General features: G+C 35.2%; 4 non-coding genes across 4 annotated transcripts; 3 read left to right on the top strand and 1 right to left on the bottom strand.

The window, feature by feature from the left end:
- Positions 1-2,547: 2,547 nt before the first annotated feature.
- On the bottom strand, positions 2,548-2,621 carry TRNAI-UAU (transfer RNA isoleucine (anticodon UAU)). Its single transcript has one exon. It is a non-coding gene; the product is annotated as a tRNA-Ile (tRNA).
- A 15,657-nt stretch (positions 2,622-18,278) lies between these two features.
- Positions 18,279-18,585, top strand: LOC147787151 (signal recognition particle RNA). Its single transcript, XR_015414067.1, has one exon.
- A 411-nt stretch (positions 18,586-18,996) lies between these two features.
- Positions 18,997-19,295, top strand: LOC147787150 (signal recognition particle RNA). The gene has a single exon (XR_015414083.1).
- Positions 19,296-19,433: 138 nt separating this feature from the next.
- Positions 19,434-19,736, top strand: LOC147787149 (signal recognition particle RNA). The gene has a single exon (XR_015414029.1).
- Positions 19,737-19,836: the final 100 nt, after the last annotated feature.

Below are 19,836 nucleotides of genomic sequence, written 5' to 3'. Positions count from 1 at the left end.
CTCAAAAGTGCTGCTAAATTCATTTAAAATTGTTAACTGTTCTGTGATTTACTCAAGCGGTTGTTTTCTTTCTGCTCACATTCCTAACTATCCCATTCCTCTACTATTGGTTGCTCTATAAATTCATAAACTGTTGAGCATTCTTCTACTACTACTAGATATTTCCTGTTGTCAATGATATTAAATTTGACTTTCTTGTCACCCATTTTTAAAGTTATGGTTCCATTTTCGACATGTACTAGTGTTCTCCCCATCTTAAAAATGATCTCCCTAAAATAACCCGTACATCACGGTCCATTTCATAGTCTAAAATAAAAAAATTTGTTGGAAATACGAATTTATCAACTTGAATTAAAATGTCTTCGATCTTTCCTTCGGGTGAAGTGATGGACCTATCACCTAGTTGAATGATGACTGTAGTGGATCTAGCCTCTCCAATCTCTAACATCTTGTAAATGGATAGAGGCATTAAGTTGATGCTTGCCCCCCAAGTCACATAATGCTCAACCTAGCTCCTTTTCTCCAATTGATGCGAGAATGGTGAACAAGCCTGGGTCTTTTTCTTTTAGTGAGATCTTATTTTTTAATATTGCACTACACTATTCATTTAGTGCCACTACCTTGAATGTTTCAAATTCAAACTTTCTTCTATCAGTGAGCACATCCTTCAATAATTTCACATAATTTGGCATTTGCTTGAAAGCCTCCACGGGTGATATGTTTATATAATTTCCTTCAAAATATCCATGAACTTCTCAAATGGGCTTCCTCTTTCTTTCTTTTTATACCTTGTGGAGAAAGATGTGTCGGTATTTATGTTCTACTCTCTTCTTCAATGTTGACTGTTGTTTGCATTTTGGAGACTGCACTGTTTTTTGCATTTTTGCTCTGCTTCTTCTGTTTAGTAGTTTCCTAGGGGTAACTGTCTCTATGTTCTTTAAGTTTTCTCCCGTGCTGAGTATTTCTTTCTCACTTCTCAATTATATTGCTTGACATTACTCATTGCCTTCTCTTTTTGGTGTTTCGGTATCTGCTGGCAGCTTTCCAAGAAGTCTATTTCATAAGTAAGTTGCTAATCGATCTACTTGAACTTTCAAATTTCGCAAGCATGCTTGCTGACTCTATATCACAACATCATTTTTGACCATATATTTCTTTATTAGGCTCTCAAGAGATGTTCTCCATATCGGTTGAGCTTGGCTAAATCCTTTCCCTTTGGTGTTGGCTTGTTGAGGATCATATGTCATTTGATTTTTTAGTCCAAAACTTGGATGGTAATTTTCTTTCCATTAAATTTTTTTATTATAGGAACTTTGTCCCTTCCATGAAAATTTTGGAATTTCTTTAGGTAGAATTTCTGGTTGCCTTGACTAGCTTGATTCCTCATATAAGAAATTGAAGTCGGATTACTTGGACATTGATCAAGAGTGTGTTTCTCTTCTCAATATAAACAAGATTCGGTTGCTATTTGGGTCATTTTAGTAGAAGCTTGGACGGGTGCTTTAGTGATTGAGCCTTATCCCAAGGCTAGATTTTGTAGAATATTAGTCACCGAAGCTAATTAAGCGTTGAGAGAGGTCAAAACATCAATTTCAAGTACTCCTCGTGTTTTCTTTTCTAGATTTCTCCTCACATCGGCCCATTGACAATTGTTAGATGCTATTTTTTCTAGAATCTCATAAGTTTCATTATATGTATGACAAAATATCTTCATTGGTGGAAGCATCCAACTTGTTTAGTAAGCAATATTCAATCCATTATAGAAAGTCTTCATTTGGATACAATGGGTAATCCACGGGATGACACTTTCTAAGAATCTCCTTGAATCTCTCCAAAGCTTCACTTAGTGTTTCATTTTCAAACTGTTGAGAAGAAACAATCTCATTTCTGAACCATGAGTTTCTAGTGGATGAAAAATACTTGATCAAGAATGACTCTGCTAGACTATTCCATGAATCAATTGTTTCCGGTGCTAAAGTATTCAACCATGATTTAGCACAATCCTTCAAAGAATAAGGGAATAAACCTAATCACTCCATTGAGTTGAAATGAGTTACTAACTCCCAAAAATTGACTTTAGATGTAGGGGGATCTTCTAATAGTCGTCCATGAAATTGTCCAATCACTCCATTGAGTTGAAATGAGTTACTAACTCCCAAAAATTGACTTTAGATGTAGGGGGATCATCTAATAGTCGTCCATGAAATTGTCCAATCACTCCATTGAGTTGAAATGAGTTACTAACTCCCAAAAATTGACTTTAGATGTAGGGGGATCATCTAATAGTCGTCCATGAAATTGTCCGATATTGTACGTATTTAGCTCTTCCAAGCTTGGTGTGCATATGGTCTGATTGCTCTCTTCTCCATTAGCCATCACTGCTGAATTTTCAAACACCTGATTCAGATTCAGTTGGGCTTAATCTACAAAGTTTGACTAAGAATAAAATAGCTATAAAGAATAAGGAATTTTCAAACACTTGACTAAGAATAAAATAGCTATAAAGAATAAGGAATTTGATTCAGATTCAGTTATACATGGTTCGTTTGGTTTCGGCGGGACTCGAACCCTTGACCTTCGGCTCATAAGACCAACGCTCTAACCAACTGAGCTACGAAACCTTGTATGTTTTAATTAAATCAATATTTGAATCAAAAAAATATAATTATAAGCTTTTCTTATTTCCAAACAAATAATTTTTAAACAAATTATAACTTATTTAGCGAGTATTCTCTACCTCGATTGAATTAAACTTTAAATTTTAATCAAGAATGAGTTTTATGAGAGGTATGTGTAACGCCCCCATTTTCAAAAATGTAAGAAATTTTTTAAAAAATAATTATTTTTTTGGAGTCAAATAAGGAAGAACAAGAAAATGAAGATAAATTCTTTTATATAAATGTTGGACATATTATATATTTATATTATATTATATACTATAATACATAGAGAGTTCGCTCCACCTGATGAGTAGCATATCACTCACCATGCTATCCCCACATGGTGGAGAGAGTTCGCCAGCTACATTGGATACCAGTTACCCCGCGTATGCTAAGCTATCTACCCAAGGCTATACACAACAAGAGCAATACACCTAGATCCTAGCGTAAAATTTGTCTATGTCAACAATACAGTAAGAGCCTATAAGTAGATTGCTTACGGTGTATATTTATATATTCACCCTTTTTCCCTTTCTTTGTCAGGTGTCTATAGGCTGCCAGTTGAGGTGGAGGAGCGTTTGAGAGTTGTGGGGTCACAAAGGGGATCATTCTGGAGAGTCAATCTCTTCATTAAATTTCGGGTCTTTTGTATTTCTATTTGTATTCATATCCTGGATTAATTTTTCCATTTGTAATAAATGAGACCATAGTCAAATTTTACTTTATATTATTTTTTTTTTGTCCTTTTTATTTAAATTTTATCATTTCGTCTTTTATTTTATATTTTTTTTTTTTTGGCTTTTGTCTTTTCAGTATGATTCTTTTTTTGAAACCTTGAAATTTGGACGTGACATATTAGTATAAGAGTCTCTAAGACTCAGCTCGACGACATGCTTCACCACATCCCAGTATGCAGTCTAACCCTGTTTAGTAGTATATGATATGTGGTAAGACCCATATGGATTTGTTGTATGTTTTTTTTTTTTTTTTTTTTTTGTGTGGTAGTTATGATAACAACCTCAGACGTTGAAAAGCGAATGAGAATTTGTGTATCTACGCTCTGGAAGCTTGATGAATGATATCACCCCATTGAGTATGTGTGATTGTATACATGATTGACTGTACATCAGCTCCAGGTAATTGTATGTGTGATTGTATACATGATTGACAGTACATGAGCTCTCGGTGAATGAATGTGGGGTTATCATACCTAATAGGCCAGCTTACAAAGTCAATCCAATTGAGACTAAAAAAATTCATGACAAGTGGAAGAGCTCATGGAAAAGGGGTATATACAACTAAGTTTGAGTCCATGTTCTGTATCAATCTTATTGGTGCCAAAGAAAGATGAAACTTGGCGCATATGTGTGGATTGTAGAGCCATCAATATAATCATGGTAAAGTATGAACACCCTATTTCCAGACTACACGATATGTTTGATGAATTGCATGAAACCCTCCCTTAATTTTTTTTCTTAGTGATTCCATTAAAAACTTGAGAACAGAGGTCCCGAACAACGACGATGAGGTAAGTAGCCAGTCTTGAACTTTTCTTAAGAAAATACTTGTACGAATCATTTGAATTTTAGCATGAAGTTTGAGTTAAGTATAGATTATGGGAATATGAAACAAAAATACTAAGAACCATTAGTTAAGAGCCCAAACTAAGCATTTTATGAAATATTAAAGATGTACATAAAGTTTTGTGGCCAATGAATAAGGATAAGTAACCAAACCAAGAAATAGTGCAAAATGACCAAAATACTCCTACATGGTTTGCCTTAGTTCAAGAACCAAATGACTAAGTGTCATAAAATTTTACAATAGGGCTTAGTGATTAAATGACTAAAGTACCTCTAATTACTTTAAGATATTTCAAGGCTCAAAATTTTTAGAAATGGCTTAAGAGGCCTACTTACAAGGTTATAATGACATGTTCAATGTATCAAGCTTGTTTTTGATAAAATTTAGAAATTAAACAAAGTTAGGGATATAAGTTAAGGCTTAAAGGAATACCCTTCATGATTCATAACTAGAATTTTTAAGAAACATGTTATGACTTTATGATACTTTGAATGATTCATGCATGTTACTATTCTGAGTTCATGATTTATGAGTAGTTTAAGATATGACTTGTGCCTCAATAATAAGAACTAAAAGACCCAAGAAACTAAGAGAATTCTCTAAGGACAAGAACCAAGTAAAAGACCAACACAAGCCCAATATCCATTAAGACAAGAAGAATACGAGGTACAACTCAAGAATTGAGGATCAAGGTTCTCAAACTAAGAAACTCAAGAAACCCCTAAAACTCCCCTGGTACAATATGTTCATGACTATTACTACATCGCTTGGAACATAATCTTTGTCGGTAGGTCTTCAGACTACATCACTTGGAACATAAGAAGTCTTGGATTCAGGTTTCAGATTACGCCACTTGGAATGTATAAAACATTGGGCCCTTATTCATTGAACACCTTCGAGCCTCACAATTCTTTGTTTGATATTTGAAGATTCTATTGACATGGATAAGTTTAGGGCATGACTCTAATACCATGTTAGGAATCACGACTCTCCACAATGGTATGATATTGTCCACTTTGAGCATAAGCTCTTATGGGTTTGCTTTGGGCTTCCCAAAAGGCCTCGTACCAATGGAGATAATATTCCTTGCTTATAAACCCATGATCATTCCTAAATTACTGCATGTAGGACTCACTCCCAATAATGCTCAACAGCTTCACTTGGAACGGTTTAATTAACACTATCTCACCTTATCAAAGGATCCTTTAAAAAATTACATTTGCCATACAAATATCTTTTTCTATTTAGAATTAAACAAAAACTATTTTGGTTCTCTTTTGGAGTAGCCTACACTTAGGCATGATTACGTACATATTTTTCTCAGTATATATGCTTGATTACAATTATTGAAGTGTTGTAAACTAAGTTTACTACATTCCCATAATCCTAAAAATTGTCTCATAGACAATTTTGAAGGCAATCATGTCCACTATGCAATCCCTATTTCATATCTTAACAAAAGTTTGGTAATGACGTAATTTTTTTTTTAATACATGACTATATCTAATATAATCTTGTTTTCTCCTCTTACATCACAATTTCATAAAATTGTATCATGGTTAGATCTGGAAATCAATTCAACTTTCTATCAACTAATTTTAGTACACAAGGTTCTCATACTATTCATTATGAACGGATCATAATGTCTTCATAGATTTACATAAATGGATTTCAATTTAAGTTTTTTTTTTTTTTTTTTTTTTTTTTTTTTTTTTTACATTTCCAAAAATAGACTAAGTTGCCTTTAGTAAAAATATCTTTTGTCTTGTAGCCTTCTTCAATAAAAGTTAATGATTATCTTGGCTAAAAAGCAAGATCTTCACACATGTAAAGTAATTAACTCCAACGTTTAGAGAATTATCTTTTACTAGTCTTTTCATTTTATTCCATTTGATGTTAATCAAATTGACTATCAAAGACAAGTATCATCCTTTAGGAGAAAACAGTTTGTCTTCTTATTCTTGATTCTCTAATCATGAATATCTCAATATTTCGAAACTATAGTAAGTGTTAACGTTTCAAAGTAATCTTTGGAAAATAAACATACTAATAAAATGTGAAAAACTAAATTTAAGCGCCCACCGTGGGACAACAAGGTTAAGAGCCTTGCGCTCTACCAACTGAGCTAGACGGGCTTTTGTTTAAATTTTAACGAATTTTTCTTTAAGTCTATAAAAACTTATAACAATTTCCATTATAGCTGAGGTTGAAAGAATACTACGAAAAAACTTAATCCATGCATAATCAAGCATGAATTGCACGTTGCCCATGTTCAAGTTAAAATCAGAGATTCTCCAAATGTTGCAAACATTTGAGAAATTTCATGGTTCCCTACTCATTAAGGGATCCTCATTTACACTTCAAATCATATGTAGGTTTAAGTGACTCGTCCAGATTTCAAGGAGTCAATCACTAATGGATCAGATTAAGTCTATTTTCCTACTCATTAAGGGACGCCACAAAATCATGGTTAAAGACTCTGCCTCTAGGAACAATTAACTCATGGAACACTTTGGCGGAGAAGTTTTTAATCAAGTACTTTCCACCTACTAGAAATGTCAATTTCATAAATTAAGCAGTAGTTTTTCAACAATTTGACGATGAGACGTTGAGTGAGGCATGAGAAAGGTTCAAGAAATTACTGAGAAAATTTTCCAATAACAAAATACCTCATTGCATACAAATGAAAACCTTCTACAATAATCTAAACAACACCACAAAGCAAGTACGTTAAGATTTTTAAGGGCATTCTGACTACACGAAAGAAATTTGAGGAATTCTATATTTAGCATTGAATGAAGAATGTAGTGCAATCCTTAAGAATAAAATCCCATTGAAAGAGAAGGACCCATGATTGATCACTATTCTAGTAACAATAGAAGGAAAAAAGTTAGGTAGAGCCTTATGTAATTTAGGGACAATCATACACATAATAAAAAAAAAAAAAAAAAAAAAAAAAAAAAAAAAAAAAAAAAAAAAAAAACTAAACATGATTGGAGTACTAAAAGCACGTGGGAGATAGTTAAATATCTCTTAACATAGTCATGCTCGGCCAAGGACGACAATTATCTTATCTCGAATACATGTTACTAACTTCATTGAGATGCAAGAGAAGATTTCATGTAAGATCTAGATTCTATTTGATAATAATTTATAAAAGTTAACAAGTTAGAAGCGGCTCTCTAATTCACTAATCTTCTATTTGATATGATTTAATTGGAATAGTGAGGGTTTTGTGCGAGACTAAATCCTAATCGATAATAGTTTTTATGTCAAGAGTCGTGCACGGTACTCATCACGAAGGAATTATCGTTTCTTATACAAAGGTAATAAGAAGAGGGTAATTATTGGTTCACAAGAGTTAGTTTTATTAGAAATATTCAATATTCATGAAAAACCAAATTGTTTTAAGTTATGAATCAAGAGTTACGAAAATGAAAAGAAAATAGATTGGAATGAAATACTTATGATTTCTGAAAAATTTGTCGTAAGAAAGAAGAAACCCACGGACATGTGTCATTTCTCCGTTTATGTGCCGATTTTAATGCTAACCAATTTTTTTGTCTCAATTAGAATCCACCAAAGAATTTCAAGAATTTTTTGTGACTTTTGAGCAGTAATTGAACTCGGAAGGCATGAGACAAATTATGTAAGTATCTACTCAATTTCTAGGCAAGTAATATTTGTACGGATAGCTTAGATATGCATGTATGCTAGTAAGATTAAATCCTACGGGGTCAGATTTAGTATGACCAAAACTTAGAATTATCCAATAAGCATGAGAACTTTCACACTTGTTGTAGGTATATCTGAAATAGCTTTTGTATGTTGTAATTGACTGTGTATCTGCACTCCAGGTGCTTGATAAAATTTATCTCCCTATATAGCATGTGTAATTGTATGCATGATATTATACATTAACTCTAGGTGGTTAACTCTAGGGTGTTAGTGTCAACTTGGCTAGAACATGACCTAGGATGAAACACTTCCCGTACTCCAAGCACATTACAATCGTAAGAGACGATCAAAGGGTGCAACCCCTAATGCTCCCAATCCAACTAGACTCGTGGAGTCAAAACTGAGAAACCTGGAGACAAGTCCTCAAAATGGATCTAATTGCACTTCATGAGTTCATGTCAAGACAACCACACCACCCTAGAGAACTGGAAGACCACCATGGCAACCTAGGAAGACAAATGTAGCCTCCGAGACCATTAGCAGTCGGTACAGTGTTTGCAGAGTTTCTACTTCTCTTTGCACTCAGGTATAGTACCGTTGAGCAAGACATGGGGCCAATTAAAAATGTGTAGCCTAATAGTTTAGTTTGATTACCCTGCACGATCAATCCGTCCTATGGGAAGGCATGGATCATGAGGGTACTCAATGGAGTTGGCACACACAGGGGTTGCTCCCCCAACCTTCGGTAACTTGTGATCATATGGGAAGAGTTCACCAACTAACATCCCATGGATGACTACAAGCGAGCACACACCATGCATCCTCATGACAAAGAGAGAGTTCTATGATATAGCACCTCAATCTTGGACACCAGTTAACCATTACGTAGGCTAAGCTAGCTACCCAAGTCTATGAACAACAAGAGCTATATACCTCGAGCCTATGATAGTTACCATTAGTTGTGATATAACTTCATTTGATATTGTTTGTTTCACAATTTCCTTTGCATCTATTTAGTGTTGTTAAGATTATTATTATTTGCTTGACGGTGTTTCTTTTTACCCTTTATGTTAGACTGTTTTTCTCATTCTCTATGATAAGGCAAAATGGAGGTACACAAAACCTTGGAAGTTCAAAAGGATATTTACTCAGTTATCAAACCCCTATTCCAACCTCCAGGAGCCTATCTATCCACTTTACAATCTTGTCTTTGAACATTCTATTGAAGCACTTATTTCCTTTAAGAGTCAGGGGAGGTGGACGTGTGCGGGTCACAATCGGGTCGGGTTGGTAATGAGTCGGAGTAAAGCATGCGTGCGACCTAAAAGCCAGGTCAAGTTGGGTAGGCAGGTGGGTTATTAGTCCAGGGTGACGGCTCTGCCAAATGATATGAATTTGTACCCAATTCAAGCTCTATGCAGAGATCTACTGTCCAGGACGGAGGTATCCTCGGCACATTCTCTAAAAACACATCAGGGAAGTCATGAGATCAGAGAAGTCTTGTAGAGGGTTAGTTGTAAAGTGGAAAAGTAAATAATGTAGCATTTGAAGCAAAAAGGAAAAATAATTTAATGTCGTATTCTAACCTAATGGCTACAGAAAGACATAAAGGCAGCTACCCTAACACTAGTTTCATGGTCTTCTTACCGACGCTATCGTCATCTGTATAAGATGTCTTACCTTAAAATATTCAATGAAAATTATACCAAACCAGCTACACATGATTTTTAATTTTAAGAGTCTTAAATATGTAGTAAGAGACTTGATTTTGGAAAATTAAAATAGATTAAAGTAGATATGTTGAGATATTTCTTTTATCTTCAATAATTAGAATACAAGGTGACTAATCTTTGCAATGATTTTGTTTTAATTGATATCATCAAGAAGATGGATCTGAGGTTGAATTGGGCGTTAAAGAGTAGATTTACGCTGGTACCAAGAATAATTAGTTACTTTGACCTAGACCAACCAAGTAAGTAGCTCCACGATCGACTTCGTTGGATGAATTGTATTATGTATGATGATGCATCGCCCATTGCCATTGCACGTGTCATATGTATGAATGATATGCTACGATATATTTTATAATCTCATATTATGTTGTGTTATGTTGTGTTATAAGTTCAACTGTTGAGTGACTCAAAATATTTAAAATCTAGAGGTAATCTATTTTTAGCCTTCTCTCTTCGTTGATCAGAATTTTGAAAAAAGAAGGGTTAATTTCTTTGATTCAACGATTTTTGCTCCAAGAAAAGCTTAGATCGTTGGGCTGAGGATTAGGATTGTCTTATCACCCATGCTCAAGTTCGCTCCCATTAACGACCAACTCCTAGTTACCTGAAAAAAAAAATGTAAACATGGAGGGAATAAAAAGTCAATAAGTAGCCTACTTGTAGGCTTTTAAGGGAAACATTATTAGGATGTTATTTCTTATTGAGTTTCTAAGGCTTGACACTTAGAGCTTATATTCTTAACTATCACTTTCTGATCCTAAAAACTTTTCCCTAGAGTAAGCTTTAGTTTTCTTCCTGTGAACACAAGAGTGGCGCTATCATGATCGTATCATCCTACTAGTAAATTCTGATGCAGTGTATCTCATCTAAGTAAGGGAAATAGGAGGCCCTCCTTATCATTCTTCTCATGATACATAGTGTAGGGCATCCCACATAAAAAAGGAATAGGGGCATCGTCATACATCGCGTGATGGGAGATAATGTCACTTTTGGGTATGATCCTAGCAACTTATTTACCATGGTATTCAATTGATCCTACATATATTCTTGGAACATGGTTTATAAATTAACATAGGCTTATTATGGAGTAGCATCAAAACATATTAGTTTTAACTTAGTGAAACATTAAAGTGCAACCTAACGTGATTCTATGGGCGTGAAAACTTACTAGTAACCTGATAACCCCGTTTTAAGGTCATGTATAAAGTTCCACATTACTTAGGTGTCTTAAAAATTCAGAGATCTATTACACACAAATTTTGTAAATATTTGTGGTCTCATGGTCTAGTGGTCAAGAGATTAGACTTTGAACTAATACAAATCAATTAATTTATTTTAAAGTGTTGGGCTTTGTAAATGTTTTAATTGTATGTCACCAAATGCTTTAGGCTTTGTAAAACCGTTACATAAATAATTTTGTAACATGGAGTGAATAAGAATTCAAAAAGTAGCCTACTTGTGTGTAGGCTCTTAATTGCAACCTTAAGCTAAGCTTGGAACGTGGCCATGACTAACTCCTAGTTACCTAAAAAAAAGAATTCAAAAAGTAGCCTACTTGTGTGTAGGCTCTTAATTGCAACCTTAAGCTAAGCTTGGAACGTGGCCATGACTAACTCCTAGTTACCTAAAAAAAAGAATTCAAAAAGTAGCCTACTTGTGTGTAGGCTCTTAATTGTAACCTTAAGCTAAACTTGGAAAGTAGCCACGACTAACTCCTAGTTACCTAAAAAAAAGGTAAACATGAAGTGCTTAAGAACTCAATAAATTGCCTACTTGTATGTAGGCTTTTAATTACAACCTTAAGTTAAGCTAGGAACGTAACCACGACCAGCTCTTAGTTACCTAAGAAAAAAAATGTAATAACGACTAACTACTAGTTACATTAAAAAAAGATGTAACTGTAATAGCCAAAAAAAAAAAAAAAATAAACAAATAAAAATAATTATAATAAGGTAGTTAAAATAATAATAATAAATAAATAAAAACAACATTTCCCCACTTCTCTCCACTAACCTCTCATCCCTTCCCACAATTATCTCTCCTCAACGCCTGACGCCAGAAAGTAACAGTTACTGCAAACAGAAAAAAGAAAAACAATAATTGTCAGATTTACTTGAAGAAAAAAAAAAAAAAAAGATGAGAATGACCTTTACCCAGCTGAGATTAGCTGAAGATTTACGTGAAGATAGATCTGATTAATAAGGTATGTATTAAATCTTTATTTTCTTTTATCCTATTTTTTAGAAATTATAGTTAGATCTTAATTATTACCATGATCCATCTTTTAGTTAGAAATTAAATGTCAAACAATTTATACAATTCTAGTCAATCATGCATATCAGTAATATTAGATTAAATTTTTATCAGTAGCCAAATGAATTAAAGATAGAATGGCCAAGAAAACTTCTGAATAGGAAACTGAGATAAGGAAATAGGAAACACTGAGATAAGGAAAGATTTGGAAATAAAGATCCACTGTAAATTTGGAATACATGAGAACAGAATTAAAAAGCCAACAGATAAAAAAAAAAAAAAAAAAAAAAAAGAGATTAGGGAATTAAAAACCACAAACTAAATATGGAGAGAAGGGTAAATAGTAAATACAGAAAACAGTAAAGCTCAGAATAACTTAGTTGTATCTACTTTTTATACCACAATAACCATGAAAAATGAGATTTTTAATAAAAATATAATTATAGATATATAACATTTCAAGACTTCTAACAATGGACCAATGTAAATTAGAGAAATAATGTTGTAGAATTCAAACCCGAAACTAATGTCATGGGCTCATATAAGTGGACCCGGACGGAATCAAACTTTCATTAAAGATATATTCGTGACAATGACTTAAGTTAGCCAGGTAAGTGACCTTACTATCGGCATGATTATTTTTGATGTTGACACGTGCCCTGTGGTTCTGCACGTGTCATATATATATATGTGTGAATTGTCTGTGGATCGATATGCTTTCTATATGTTATGTTATGTTATATAATATGTGGATTGTATGATAATAATTATGGTACGATGTGCTCTAGGAGATGTTTGAGAAAGGATACGAGAAGGATGCACAAAACAAAATGTAACGATAGGAGTAAGATACGTTCATGAAACGTTAAGGTTAGGTTACATACCGAAGTGCTATGGATAGGAGAGATTGATGAAAGAATACGGTTAGGTTATGGGTAGAAAGGGATAGGTTTGTGATAGATTGATAGAACGATGGCGTTAGGATACGTTCTGGTGATGATATGACTAAGGTACGTCACGTAATGATATGTCTGTGATAGGTATAAGAACGTTAAGGCTATGGTAAGTTAGAGAACGATATGACTATGAAGTGTTTACGTTATTGACTTGGTTATGATATGATACATTGTATGCTAGATTATTGTGCTTAAGTACGAAATCATGTGAACGTGAATGTATGTTATTTATGCTGCTTAGTTGATGTGATATGAATGCATGTGACGATGTGTGACCCTTGTACGATTATGGCTTGTTGTATGAGTATTGAAATGTAACTGAATGAATTGTATGACATGAAATACGGTAAATTGCATGATACATAACCCCGCTAGGAATATGTGTGATATGTAATGAAATGAGAATGAGAATGACATGTAAGCATGAAAACGTGACACGGGGTTATGATCATTAAATGATGACTGTAGGACTAGTGGGACCTCATGCATATTGTGTGATCATGCATTTGGGGGGATACCCCTATCCCATCACGAGGGTACGGACGCGTACATCCAAATGGCAGGACAACGATCGTTATGCCCTGCATAGCGCTGCCATGACGGTTTTAGTTTTAACGGGTCCCAGTGGGCCCCCAGAGCATGCCCACCGGCTAGGGACAGTGGCCCAGCGGTGTGCGAACTAGCTGGTGAGCCCATACTCGCACGTATGGGCTGCGTGTAGAGTATATGGTACATGTCCACGATTACCTGTTAGGATTACACCGTAGGGAAAACGAAACGAAACGAAACGAAATGAAATGAAACGAAACGAAACGAAAAGAAATGAAAGATAGGTCCCATCATTTCATTGCATGTGATTGTTGCATTTAACCCCAATAGTGGGGTCACTTACTGAGTATTTCTTTAAATACTCAAGCCATGTGCTACTACATTTTTCAGGTTAAGGCAAGGCATTCCTGTACAGCTGACGACGGCATCACAACTCAAGATCATGGCACATGCATAGGATAGTGGCACTTATTTTCTTAGACTTAGGATAGAATAGGATGTTTTAAACTTAAACGCTTATTTATTTTATTTCGGGTCTTTTGTTGTGTCGTTTTAAAGATGTTTTCGAAACACGTAAGTCCATAGTTGTGTTTTAAGATAAAGGTTATGTTTTATGGAATTTAAATGAAGTCTTTCGCATTCAATGTTTATGGTATGTATATGGTAGCGACCTTAAATTAAGTAAAAAATTTTGGGTCGTTACAGTAACCACGACCAGCTCCTAGTTACCGACAAAAAAAATTAAACCACGACTAGCTCTCAGTTACTGGGACTTAAGTTCTTTAGCTTTTAGTATCCGAACTACCTCAAATTTTTTTTCCACAAACTCCTTATTGTGTCTAGTTTCTTGAACCATAAGATTTTTCATGAGAACCGGACTGGAAGGAGATTTAAACTGAAAAAAATCAAGGGAAAGTCGAAATTTAGGTTCACATGGCCGATTCAACTGAACAGACCACGTCATTGTCTTCTTCCTCTGGACAGGACGAAGATGCACACGTCCTTTGCGCCGCCGTCTGAAACTCAAGCTCCACAACATCATTCATAGTGTTTCTCCCCTCAATTTCTTCATGAAACTTAAAGATTTTGTTACAAGGATGGGCTAGGGATTGATTTCATACCTGTGAATTGTAGCACAAGATATTCCCTCCCGAAGTTTGTCCAAAAATTGATTTCTGGTCTGAGAAAAAATAGAGGATTTTTTATTGGGTAGCCAATTCTATGGATTTTCAAGGCCCGATTTCTTCATGGGACCTCTTTCATATCCTTTCCTCAAGCTAAAAAAATTGGTTTGGAAGAACATCTTTGAGTGTGGGACCTCAATTTCCATAAATCGTTCTCGGTCTGCAACTCACCCAAAACACTAGATTTTCATTCTCTTGGGTAGCTTATTCTACGACATTTCAACTCTCAATTCATTCATCAAAGTTACTCAACTTCGTCCTCTGAAGCTAAAGGAATCCTTAATTTGAATGAAATTTGACTATAGATAGGAATCCGACACTTGCCCCCAATTTTGAGCCTAAAATTGATTTCCTTCAATTGGGCTCATTCCTGAGGTTATTTCTCTTGATGATCTTCTATGAAAACATTTCTTCGCGGTGCAGTAACAAATTGGAATTACTCTTGCTTGAAGATTTATCGTGTATCATCTAGTTGTATTTTCAAGTTTTCCTTGAAACTCTTTAATGGCTGATTGGATTGGGAGAAATGTTTCTAGGCACTTTTAACACCCTATTCTTTCATAGAACTTGTGGGCAATCTTGTTTAGAAACTGTAGGAACAAGTTTGAAGGGAAATGGTGGAGAATTGCTCTCGAATTTGGAAGAAATCTGATCGTAGGAGACAAAAAATCTAAACGCTTATTGCTTACGATTGGGAGCTCGACCTTGCTCTAATCTTGTTCCATATTGTTGCCCCAACTTTAGACTTTATAGGAAAAACTTCCACCAACGTTGAAACCTCCAGAATCGTCATGATTTGGAGATTGAATTTTTTGGAAAATTTGTCGAAAATATCATCTCCGATTAGTGAGCTACCAACAACCAATTTGAGTTCTGATCGTTGGATTTGATGACTTGTGAATGTTCTAGATGGTGTCCAATTTTAGAGAAGATCCAACGGCTGGATTTTGAGATTCGAAGGATTTTGTGCAGGAGGTGGTTCTAATTTTGAGCACAATGGCATATCCGTAATTATCCATAATTTTAGGGGTATTTTGGTGTTTTGCTACTTTTTGAATATTTTATTATTATTTTTCTCGAAAAAACACTAATTTTTCTAAAACATGTTCGTCCCTTTGGTCATTTTTCCCGAGCATCTAAGGAATTAAAAATTTGGAAAATTTCTTAAAAATTGGAAAATGACCTTTTTCGTCCTTTTCTAAAGAGCTTAAGTCGTTAAGATTAATTCTTACCGTATAGACATAACTTGCTTAAGACCTTTGTCCTTTCTTCATCCTCTTAATTTTTTTCCTTCGACTCTTTGGGTCTTACATGGCGGCTTATTCTTGTTGGAGCTAATTTCCTTCATTTTTTGAGTGTTACAATAATAATGGTAAGAATATTGTTCGTCTAGTTGTCTGATTCAAGCGTTTGATGTGAGAGGTCTTTGAGTCTGATTCTTAATCCTTTTGTTCATAAGTAGAATCATAAGTCAATAGCGAGCAAAATATCAAGCAATAACTAATAATTGTACCTAAGTTGACATTTTAAAAATTTTAAATTCCATTTTAATGGGTAAAAGACCTTCAGTTCAATTCTTGAAATGACCAATAATGCAGAAGTTTGACTAAAATAGAAAAGTTCTCCAAAATAAAAGTAAAAGATCTAGTGTACGATTCTTGCTGAGGGAGAAAGAGGTCCAAAATCAAATACTCGGACTGCTTCTAATTTTTTCTTATCCACATCATAGGGATAAAAAGCTTATTTCACAATTTTTTTAACCATATATATGTTGGCACAGTTGAAAAAGAATGGTAGAATAATTGTACGCCTAATCTAATAAATTAATTAATTTTAATGTGTTGAAATCCTATTGGATGCAAAACTAAAAAGTGAGGACACATTAATCATTTTCAAAGTTTTAAAAGTATATGAAAATACTATTTATGTTTTTTAAGTTAAAATATTTATTTTACACAAATTTTATATATATTTGTGGTCTAGTGGTTAAGACATTGAACTTTGAATCCAATAAGAGTTCAAATGTTGGTGGGACCTTATTTTTTATTTGTGAGCAGAAGATCTATAAAATATAAGTTTAAAAGTTCACATGAAAGAGCATAAGAAATAAAGCTGGTAACCCCAAGAATAAGAATTCAAAGGTTTTCAAAGAACAAGAATCGTCATGATGAACAAATCCAATCCCAATTAATTTCTACACAACTAAGGATCATTTTTTAACAAGGTCTCGAAGGGAGACAACCTTAAGAACAAGCGTAACCAAAGAAATTCGATATCGGTAAGTTTTGGGGACAAAATTCAAATTCTTACTTACGGCACTTAAAATCCAAAATTGATGTTTCCAATAGCTTGAGGGGATTAAATGGAACATGTTTGCTGGCCTAGTTTGAGCTGACCAACGGAAAAATCATGTTCTAGGTTAAGTTGTAGATCGAGGGAAGGAACTCAAAATTCGCCTCAACCACGCCCAAGCAACCTCTACGAATTATGCCTTTAGTTTAAGAAAGGTGTAAGGAGGATATTTGGTGAGGAGGTGTGGCCTAACAGTGTCTGCATCGTCGTAACTAATAACAACACCTCCTAGGTTTACTCCGGCAACAAAACGAGTTTTCCCCGACTTTGAACGTCTATAACTTACGCTGTAGTTCACGAGCAGGTGAGATATCTATCCCAAACTCTTCCTTGACAGTTCATCTTTATGTTTTATGAAGGAATCGAGGGGAGAAATGCTCTGGAATGAGCTGGCGAACTCCATTTTCAAACGGAGGAGCAATGCCATGAGTCGTGTCCTTCCCTTGTGGAGGAAGAGACGATGACGTGGCCAATTGAACTGAACCGACCACATCAACCCTAAAACCGAACCACTTTAGTTTTTCATAAAATTGAACTACTTTTCGAGTGGTTCTCACGAAATTCTCAATGGTCACAAAGGAGCGTAACCATCCGGTATTTTCGGTGGAAGGATACCGGGTCAATTCTCCTAGACCCAATATAAACCTCTCTGGATAGTCCTCAGCCTGACATCCAATTTTTTTACATATATTTTTGGTGGCTTGGACTAAGGACATCGAGCTTGCCAACTACTTTTTTCCAATTTCAGAAATGTAACTTTAAAACTTTCCAAATTTTTTTGGCTCAATTTTTGTAGGAATATTTGAATGTCTATAATTGTCAACGGATTTGTTTTAAATCAATGTATTTATCTATTTTAAGTTTCAATATCAAAATATTTCAAAAAAACTCTTCAAAGTTAAATAAATGAAACCCATAATATGTTGTAATTGCATAAAAATATTAAAATTTGAGACCTTAAGAGTGTTTGGACAGGTGAGAATGATAGGTGTCCATGGCCCTTAGAGTTGAAGGAAACCGCGTGAGGCTAGTTTCACAGAGCAGCGTAACCTTCCGCTCTTGTCGGTGGAAGGATAGCGGGTCGATTCTCCTAGGCCCAATATAAACCTCTTGGTAGTCTTCAACCTGACATCCACTTTTTTTTTTTTTTTTTTTTACATATATTTTTGGTGGCTCGGACTATGGACATCGAGCTAGCCACTTGTTCTGAATGAATGTATTATTTTTTTACCTGTAAATATGATTGATTTCTCCTTTACAACAATCCCACATTGATAGATTTAAAATTGGATGTAGTCTTCATAAAGTAGTCATTGTCTTAAGGACATCGTCGAGCTTGGTAATGTGAGCTTGTAACCCATATGGGGGCAACAAAGTGGTTGGAGGTTGCTCAGCCCAATGGTTAGGGTTGTTAGAGTTGTTCTTCGGCCAGTCCATTCGGAAGTAGGGAGTTGGGCTTTGGGCTTTGGGCGGAGGCCTAGTGTCCATGGCCCTTAAAATTGAAGGAAACCGCGTGAGGCTGGTTTCACAGAGCAGTGTAACCTTCCCGCTCTTGTCGATGGAAGGATAGCGGGTGGGTCGATTCTCCTAGGCCCAATATAAACATCCATTTTTTTTTTCTTTTACATATATTTTTATATAGCCACTTGTTCTGAACGAATGTATTATTTTTTTTCCGGTAAATATGATAGATTTCTCCTTTACAACAATCCCACATTGATAGATTTAAAATTGGATGTAGTCTTCATAAAGTAGTCATTGTCTTAAGAAAATCACCGAGCTTGGTAATGTGAGCTTGTAACCCATATGGGGGCAACAAAGTTGTTGGAGGTTGGCTCAGCCGATTGGTTAGGGTTGTTGGAGTTGTTCTTTGGCCTGTCCATTTTGGTGGCTCGGACTATTGACATCGAGCTAGCCATTTGTTCTGAATGAATGTATTATTTTTTTACCTGTAAATATGATAGATTTCTCCTTTACAACAATCCCACATTGATAGATTTAAAATTGGATGTAGTCTTCATAAAGTAGTCATTGTCTTAAAGACATCGTCGAGCTTGGTAATGTGAGCTTGTAACCCATATGGTGGCAACAAAGTGGTTGGAGGTTGCTCAGCCTAATGGTTAGGGTTGTTAGAGTTGTTCTTCGGCCAGTCCATTCGGAAGTAGGCAGTTGGGCTTTGGGCTTTGGGCGGAGGCCTAGTGTCCATGGCCCTTAAAATTGAAGGAAACCGCGTGAGGCTGGTTTCACAGAGCAGTGTAACCTTCCCGTCTTGTCGATGGAAGGATAGCGATTCTCCTAGGCCCCATATAAACATCCATTTTTTTTTTTTTTTTTACATATATTTTTATATAGCCACTTGTTCTGAACGAATGTATTATTTTTTTTCCGGTAAATATGATAGATTTCTCCTTTACAACAATCCCACATTGATAGATTTAAAATTGGATGTAGTCTTCATAAAGTAGTCATTGTCTTAAGAAAATCACCGAGCTTGGTAATGTGAGCTTGTAACCCATATGGGGGCAACAAAGTTGTTGGAGGTTGGCTCAGCTCATTCGTTAGGGTTGTTGGAGTTGTTCTTTGGCTGGTCCATTCCAAGTAGGGAGTTGGGCTATAGGCTTTGGGCGAAGGCCTAGTGTCCATGGCCCTGAGAGTTGAAGGAAACCACGTGAGGCTGGTTTCACAGAGCAGCGTAACCTTCCGCTCTTGTCGGTGGAAGGATAGCGGGTCAATTCTCCTAGGCCCAATATAAACCTCTTGGTAGTCCTCAACCTCACATCCACTTTTTTTTTTTTTAAATATATTTTTGCTGGCTCGGACTATGGACATCGAGCTATCCACTTGTTCTGAACGAATGTAGCCACTTGTTCTGAATGAATGTATTTAT

This window comes from Cucurbita pepo, chromosome 18 (assembly GCF_057944985.1).
Source record: "Cucurbita pepo subsp. pepo isolate OVF chromosome 18, ASM5794498v1, whole genome shotgun sequence".
Lineage (NCBI taxonomy): Eukaryota > Viridiplantae > Streptophyta > Magnoliopsida > Cucurbitales > Cucurbitaceae > Cucurbita > Cucurbita pepo.
Note: the sequence above shows the minus strand (reverse complement) of the source record. Positions and strands in the feature narration are given on the sequence as shown.